Genomic DNA, 8,999 nt, shown 5'->3' on the forward strand with positions numbered 1-8,999 from the left:
TTCAAGAAGTCCCTAAGCTGGCACCCAGGCTAGCCTAGACTCTATACTCACCTAGTCCCTCTAAACTACTAAACTGAGGAAAAGTACATTCTAAGTCTTCAAAACTCAAGTCAGGTGGAACGTCATCAAAAGGTGGAATATCATCTACTACTCCTCTGCACGATCAGACATTGCCATATGACGTCTCTCTGTTACCTCATCAAGTAGCCACATAACAGGAGTCTCGTACACAGGATTTAGGTTAAAGTTTGCATACAAACGGGGTGCAGACGATGGCTGGTCTCACAGTACATATAAACATATAACAGAGTTTACTCTAAACTCAGAAGACTATCTAAAGTGAAATCCTCTTTGCAAAATGATCATCAACAAACTACGGAAGGGTACTCTTACTTCCATCTGAAGGGGAAGGGAGAGAGAAGGGGTAAGAACTGGGGAGTTCTTAGTAAGGCTGTGGTTATTAATTAGGTTCATTAATTCTGTGTTGTTTAGCAGATAAATAGCAGAATACAGAGAAGCGGTAAATAGAAGATACAGATAAATAGAGGAAATAGAGAAAACAAAATGCAGAAAACAAACAAAATAATACAAGAAAATAAAATACAAATACAAAGAATAGAATACAAACAGAGAAAACATACATTCACACAACAGTCATAAAAGAGGAAGTGCACAACCAATTATGTGCATGTCTAGCCCTAATGCAGGTAATGAGTTCATTTGTCGGTTACATACCCGCTCCCGACGTTACCTGGAGTCCTTTGACCAGGTAAGGCTTCCTTGTTGGCAATTCCCCTCACAAGAGTCCTTTGACTTGTGAGGTAAACCACTACAAGAGTCCTTTGACTTGCATGGCGGAGCTAGTTAACTTATATCTGCCCAACTGTAGGAGTCCTTTGACTTACAGGAGCACACACACACACACACTCACTGTAAGAGTCCTTTGATTTACAGGAGTATATGCTAGTTGTGTTTTCTCGATACCTCTGTAAGAGTCCTCTGACTTACAGAATAGCATTATAGCTAAGTATCCCAGGAAAACACTCTCAGTGGTCATACCACTATTTATCTGACTGCCTCAATGCATCAGATGAACACACAAATATCTCTGGAGTTGCTTAAATGCAACATATGACCTTTCAATAGGCAATTTCAATAAGAGTCTAGCCAGCTCGTCTCTGCCTTGAGGCCAATAACCAATGATTTTTTTTGTTAACCACATGTAGAATATCTTGTGTAGTCGAGTAGGCTAATGTCAATCCATCTTTCCTTTAGTGTGTAACCAATTTCTATATGTTTAGCTTCCCTTTTTTTCTCTCCTTTTCTTTTGCCCCTCTTTCCTCTTCTATCTATTTATTTGAAATAAGTAATTCTGCTTCTCACTCTAGAACGACTCCAACCCCTTTGGATAGATAAACTTATTTTCGAGTGATCGGGAATTTCTCACTGTGGGATAGATAAACTAAAAAGAGAGTGAGCACCTAAGACCGTCTTTTCATTAACTCCTGGGCAATCAGGTTCGGTTTCTCCCGAAGAGCCTGCATTCCATGCTTCCAATTCAAGTCCTGAAAACCTTCGCGCTAACAAGCCATTCTCTTCGAAACTCTTCCGAAAGTGCCACGGTGGATTCTAGAACAGGCGCTTGTGAATTTCCAAGTGCTTTCGTGTTGACAATTTGATAGTTGATCTGTCTCCTATGTCAATGCGTAAAGCTGCTGATGTCAAATCTCCAATAGGATGGTATAACTATGTTATATCCATGCCGAAGTTAGTTCGGTTATCTACCTTACTGAGAATTGCCTTTCATCTTCATTTTCTCTAGTGGTATCTGCTGCTTAAGATTTGACTTTTTCTTCCAAAACGGAAAGAAAGGTAAAAGTTCACCTGTTCGCCCTTCTTTAATTGAATTTTATGGAATGCTCAAGTCTAGTGAGAACAAAACTCAAGTTGATTCGAATGACTGGATCCGCTGGAACTAAGGCTATTTCCAATGCCCGAAAGTAAGGCACTTGAAAGAGTGGCATGTCTAAAGGGAGGCCTTTACTTAAGATTAAAGATGGGGGCACTATAGGCTTAAGCTCGTCATTCATGCAATTCCCCCGTCCATTGATTGATCACGCGAGCATCTTTTATAGAAGGGCAGCACATAGCAAACGAAAAAGCGTTCATCCTAGATTCTATTCCTCAAGAAAAATGTCTATCAATTGATACCTATTCATTCGGTCAAAGTCTCCATGACGTTTTCAGCCTTTGTAGCCCCTCGGGAGAGTGAGTCTACTTAGCGAACTGGCAGGAGGTGGAGATCGATTGATCAATACGAATCTCGAGAGTGGATGGTTGCTCCGTTATATGCATGCGCCCCCTTGTCCCGGAGGCTCTCCGGCCGTTGAATTGAGGAAGTTCAAGTTAGCAGCTCAATCGGATCCTATATTTATATTCTCCACTCCTTGGGAAGTTAGGGATTCAGTTTCACTTTGAAAGGATAGCTTCAAGTTAGAGAAGGGCTATATAGTAGGTCAATTTCTGCCCTTGATTTATTAGCTGTTAAAGAAAGAACATTTGATAGATCAGTTAGAGAATGCCTCTTGACCGGAAGAAGAGAGGGGACAAGTAAGAGAGGAGGCTGCTCTTACTGGTCTCCTAACCGGTGCTAGTGAAAGCAAATAACATAGTAAAAGAAGAAGAGAATGTCTTGAGAGAAGGAAGACTAGATAAATATCATTTTTTGGTAGCATCCGATTTGTAACTACTCGTATTAGCTCACCCAGTAATAAGTGCTTAAAACAAAGGCTGGAATAGAGATATATTGAATTTCCAACCAAGCAATTCAGATTGAAATATGGGAATTTAGACCGAAAGATATCCATGTCAATTAAAGATGTCTCTTTTTTGAGTTATAGGAACAGAGCGAATGGCTTGTTCTCTAATCTCTTTATCATATTACTCTTTTCACTTTGTCTCTTTACTCTGCTCTGATTACTCTTTTCTCTTTGTCTCTTTACTCTGCTATGGTTTTTCTGTTTAACGTTTGTATTTAAAGGTTATGTAAATTTCGGTATGAATAGTTAGCCTGTCCTAAGTATAGGTTCATTAAGTCTATACTGAAACAGTATAACTTTTCATATAATACCTAACCCTAGTCACAACTCAAGGACTAACTATATTGCCCTAGTTCGTTCACTAATCCCTGTCTATTGTTCTGTCATTAAAACTTTACAGAGTTTTCTTTGGTTTTTATCTTTTCTTTAACTTCTTATCTTTCCTTTATCTTTGCCTCACTATCATGTTATTACCACCCCTAAGTATTTTACGAAGGTAATTAAGAGATTCTGCGCTTAAAGTTGTCTTTCTAAAGCTTTTACAGAAAACTTCCTTTTCCGTATTATTTTATTATTATTTATTATTTTATCATTAAATTTTCAAAAATTATCCCTTTTTAACTTTTAACTTTTAAAATTCACTTTTTACCACTCGTAACTTTTAATATTTGTACTTTAACCACCCTAACTTTTAGAAATTACAAAATAACCCCCCAAACACCAAAAATTTTACTTCCTTGCCCTTTTCAAGATCTACAGTCAAAGTATTCTTTGTGTTCTTCATATTCTTTCTCTATTTTCACCCGTTTTTCAATCTTTTCAGTAACTGATTTTTACCAAAATTCATAATAAATTCCCAGCCACTAAAACCCCATCTTTTCCACATGATTTTAACACAAATTAAACCCCAATTTAGGCTCTAGGGTTTCGGTTTCCAGCTGCACTCAAGAACACAAATTCAAAGCTTGAATTTCATCAAATATCATCAAATTTCATCAAATTTTCAACAAGAATCACTCATATAAATCATCAATTCCGAGCACAGACAAACCATATCATAATCACACAACTCAAACACAATCAATCAAGATTAAATTTGTCAAACCCTACCTGGTTTTACTGCTCCTAATTCGGTTATACTTTCAAGTGGTCCTTAAGCACTTTTCCCTCCTAAATCACATCAAGAACAACTTTAAATCCAAAACCCCTCAACTAACCGAATCTTATAAAGCATGTTAGGAAGGGATTTCTCACCTTAAACTTGCTGGAAATTAACGTTTCTTGGCTCTCAAGTCAAGTTAAGCATGATTCCTAAGGAAGAACATCAAGAAAACATATGTTTAAGCATGCTTCCTTGAAAACCGAATTCAAAGGGGAAAGGAACAGCCATCTCACCTTATTTACAGCCTTGATAAGTTACATGGTTATTTAGAGGAAGAAGAAAGGATCATTTTGGTGAAATCGGAGTTTTGATTTGAGTTTTAGTTCAGCAGAAATCAAGCTTTGAAGATTTGGAACTAAGAACTTTTCTCTCTTTTTCTCTCTTGGAAATTTCGACCACAAGGAGCAAATGAACCAGCCTTGGGGGTTTTGGGGGGTGTAGAGTGAGTTGTGATTGGTTGGCTTGGAGGTGGATTAAAATAATATTACAATATCTCAAGTGTATAAGTACTAAAACTAGATGTATCGGAACACTCATAAAAACATCTCTAAAAATTCTTTTCTGAGCTACTAGCATAAATGACACTAGTAACATATTTAATTTTGAGAATAGAACATGTATGATGAGGCATTAGCATTGCTAAAGTCATTAGAGAGTTCTGGTGCTAAACTGCACCAGTAAACTATGAACCCGGTTAAACCGATTTTCCTATTTTTAACTAAAACAGACCAGGTAACCTTATAATATCATTCAAGCATATTCTAATACTAATATAATGATAATATTATACTATTACCTTTCTTCCCTCATGAATTGAGTCCGTTTTTGTCAAACTGAGACTATTTACGGAAACCAGAATCAAAACTCCTAACTGATACGGTTCAAAAACTAGGTTCATCATGATTGTGTTGTCGAGCTTGTCTCAAAAGAAGTTCTTGCTTAATGATGATGTAATGACAATGAGGATTGAGATGCTTGATGATACAATAGAGGTGTTCCCTTTACTGATCTCCCGGAGGATTCCGTGCCTTTAGAAAAGATCTCGCGTACTCGAAAAGCCGGGTTGTTACATTATAAGCTCATGCTCTTTCCTTTTGCTGTAAGGGATAGAGCAAAGCAGTGGTTTGATTCTCAACCCAAGGAGAGCCTGGACTCATGGGACAAGGTGGTCACTAGATTTTTGACCAAGTTCTTTCCACCCTAGAAGCTGTGTAAGCTTAGAGTGGATGTCCAGATATTCAGACAGAAAGAGGAAGAGTCCCTCTATAAGGCATGAGAGAGATACAAGCAGATGATCAGGAGATGCCCCTCTGACATGGTTTCAGACTGGACCAGGTTGCAGATCTTTTATGATGGGCTCTCTAAGATGGCCAAGATGTCTTTAGATTACTCTGCAGGTGGTTCTCTACCCATGAAGAGGACGTCTGAAGAGGCAGATGAGCTTATTGAGATGGTTTCTAACAACCAGTACATGTACACTTCTTAGAGGAACCTTACAAACACTGGGACTACTCAAAAGAGAGGAGTCATGGAGGTGGACACATTGGATGCTATTTTACTCAAAATAAACTCATTTCCCAGCAGATAAGCATGATCTCTCAGCACTTGACCAGGTTGTAGGTTTCACCTGTCAACACTCAAGATGCATCCTCTAGCATGACTGGGAGCTACACTCAAAGGGACATTTGTGATATTGCTCAGCCCACCATAGAGGAAGTAAATTACATGGAAAATTTCCCTAGAAATCCCAATAATGATCCCTATGCAAATACTTTCAATCAGGGATGGAGAAATCACCCTAACTTTGGGTGGAGGGAGTAGCAGAAGCTTCAATCAGGGTGGAACCAATCAAAATAGGTTCAACAACAGGTAGTTCCAACCCTCTCAGTAGCAGATGGAGACTTCAAAACACATCCTCTCTAACTTAGCCACAATAGTCTCTGACCTTTCCAAGACCACTTACAGCTTTATGCAAGAGACTTGGTCTTTAATTCGGAACTTGAAAATACAAGTGGGTCAGTTGAGCAGCAAGATACCTGAGAGACCCATCAACACTCTTCCAAGCAATATAGAGGTAAATCCAAGAGAGGAGTGCAAGGCCCTCGCCATGGGCAAGGAGGCCGTACTAAAGAGGAGCATGCTGCTGATGATTTGAAGGAGAAAAAGGCTCAAGAGTAGACTGGTAGTGCACTAGTACACGCCCCAGTAGTGATGAAGGAGCTTGAAGTACAAAACCTTTAGAACGTGTAAGAGGAGACTAAGGAGGAGCAACTTGCTCAATTCTTGGCAGTCTTTAAGAAGTTACAAATCAATATTCCTTTTGCCGAGGTGTTGGAGAAGAAGCCTCCCTATATGGCTAGTATGAAGAGCGTATTCTCTGAGAAGAAGGCCCTGAGGGGAGATGAAACTGTGGTGTGATAAACCCCAATTTTGTCGTTTATATTGTGTAGAATTTGGCGGGTTTTATCAATATTTTCTACATTTATTCATAGAAATTGCATGGTTTTGTGTTCTCTTCCTAATTTTGCTTCATGATGGAAAACATGCCTCTTTTGCCTTAAAAATGCCATATTTTGATCCTCTTCTATTATCGTTTGATGCCGTGATATGTTTGTTGAGTGATTTCAGAGTTTGTAGGGCAAGAATGACCTAGAAGAGAGAAAGGAAGCATGCACAAGTGGAAGGAACACGAAGAATTGGGCTTTGGAAAATCGGCTGCGACGCGCGTGCGTAGCCCATGCGCACACGTGGGTGCAAGGAGCTAGGCATGGTGCGCGAAGATTGACGCATCCGCATAGATTGGTAATTTCCCCATCGATGCGTACGCATGCTTCACGCATACGCGTGGATCGTGAAACTCAGGCGACGCGTACGCGTGACGTGCGCGTACGCGTGACAAGCCTCACGTGACCTCATTAAAGAAATCGTGGCTGGCGATTTCTGAGGCTCTAGAGGCCCAAATTTAAGCTGATTCTGCATAGAAAAAATCCAGGAACTCTAGGGGAAAGCGGGGGGATCATTCATTACACACTTAGAGAATTTTTGGCTAGTTTTTTGTTCTTGTTCTTTTAGAGAGAGAAACCCTTATTCCTTTCTAGATCTAGTTTGATTTGATCTTTTCTTGTTGAATTCTGAATTGGGTTTTGTTGATTTCTAGTTTTGATTACTTAATTTGAATTCTCTAGTATAATTTTGTTGAGATCTTATGTTAGATTCATGTTTCCTTGTTATTTCCCATTTTCTATTCATCTTATGAACTTTGTGGATCTTGGATTGTTAATGATACATTGATGTTTTCTTATGATTAATAGTGTTGTTTAAGTAGTTTCCCATTGATAATTGTTAGTGGGTATCTTTAATTTCCAATTTACTTGCAAATTGAATATGTCTTTTATTAATGCATACCATGTGTTTGATGAAATGTTTCCCTTGATTATGGAGTAGTTTTCTTTATTCTTGGTCTAGGCTAAGGGAATTTGACAAATTTGAGTCATTGGGTCTAATAGATTTGGTGATTTGAGAACCCTTAGTGGTCAATTTGATAACCATTGATACTAGCCTACTATTAAGTTAATTAGTAGCTAGGTTAGGGCTTATGGATTGATGTTGATCAAGCCATTTGATATACTTCAAGTATAGAAGTAAACTTAATGAGCTTGGTTCCTCACAATTGTCAAGATATGGTTATTAGACAAGGATGGTGACCCCAATTCCTATGCCTAGCCAAGAGTTCCTTTTATTATTCATATTTGAAACCCAAAAATTTCCATTGCATTAATTCTAGTTATAGTTACTTGCTTTGTTTTAGATTATAATTATATTTGATGTTCTCTTGTTACTTTGAAATTTCTCATACCTTGCTTTAGTTACTTGATTTAGTTTCTTGCACTTTAAGATTTCTTGCTTGTTAAGTCTAGTAGTTTAATTTCTTGATCATGACTCCCAACCCCAGAATTCTAACCAATGTTGATGCACATGTTTGCCCATTCCTTGTGAGACGACCTAAGGTTTGAATACTTCGGTTTACTTTTATTGGGGTTGAACTTTGTGACAACCATATATTTTAAATTTGATCGAGAGTTATCAGTTGGTTTGGAATTATGCTTACAACGGAGTTCTATTTCTATTGAGAGAAATTCTAGACCGACAATAATTCTTGCGTCAAATTTTTGGAGCCATTGCCGGGGAATGGTTGCAACGTATGCCTTGACATTGGTTATGTGAATATGTGAATAGCGTAGATAGTTTACTTGCTTTCAATACTTAGTTGTAGTTTATATTTCTTTTATACATGTGCTATGACTCCCAAGTTTGATGACTCGGTCTCAACCGAACTATAGCTTAGCCAAGCTTGACCTTGAGATTGAAAGAACTTTGTTACACACTCGGTAAGCTAGACGGCGGTTGGACTATACGGCTAGTACTTCGGCCTCTCTTGAGGAGCATACCGAATCACTAGACGGAACCGAGAGTGACTTGGAATCCGCTACTTTCTATTCTTCTGTTGGCACTACTAATACATCTTTGCATCCTACAGGTGAACAATACATGGCGGAGCCACGCCGAATCACCTTGCATGAACAAGGGGCTCCAGATATCATACTTCAACCTTTGCAAGCAAGGTATCCCAATCTTGATCCAAACTTCGAGTTGAAGAATAGCTTGATAAATCTACTCCCCAAGTATCATCGGCTTCCGGGTCGAGACCCCATCCGACATCTAAGAGATTTTCAAGTTGCTTGTTCTACGGCTCGAAGGCATGGGGCCGATGAGGTTGCTATAATGGTTTTTGCGTTTCCCTTCTCTCTTGAGGGATAAGCAAAAACGTGGTTCTATTCCCAACCGGATGAGATTGTGACCAATTGGGATTTCTTGAGAAGAGAGTTTCTAGACAAGTTCTTTCCGCCAGAAAAGACCGACTACATCTGGAAAGAGATCTCGGGTATAATGCAAAAGGACCAAGAGATTTTGTATGAGTATTGGATTAGGTTCAAGAGGCTATTGGAATCTTGTCCACA

General features: G+C 38.9%; 1 long non-coding RNA gene across 1 annotated transcript in view; it reads right to left on the bottom strand.

Moving 5' to 3' along the window:
• LOC110270707 overlaps positions 1–7,831 on the bottom strand; it is a 19,572-nt gene extending 11,741 nt beyond the window's left edge. The window contains exon 1 of the long non-coding RNA XR_002360351.1: positions 7,821–7,831. This is a non-coding gene — a long non-coding RNA (uncharacterized LOC110270707). The remainder of the gene's footprint in view (positions 1–7,820) is intronic.

The sequence above is a fragment of the Arachis ipaensis genome, chromosome B04 (genome assembly GCF_000816755.2).
Source record: "Arachis ipaensis cultivar K30076 chromosome B04, Araip1.1, whole genome shotgun sequence".
Classification (NCBI taxonomy): Eukaryota; Viridiplantae; Streptophyta; class Magnoliopsida; order Fabales; family Fabaceae; genus Arachis; species Arachis ipaensis.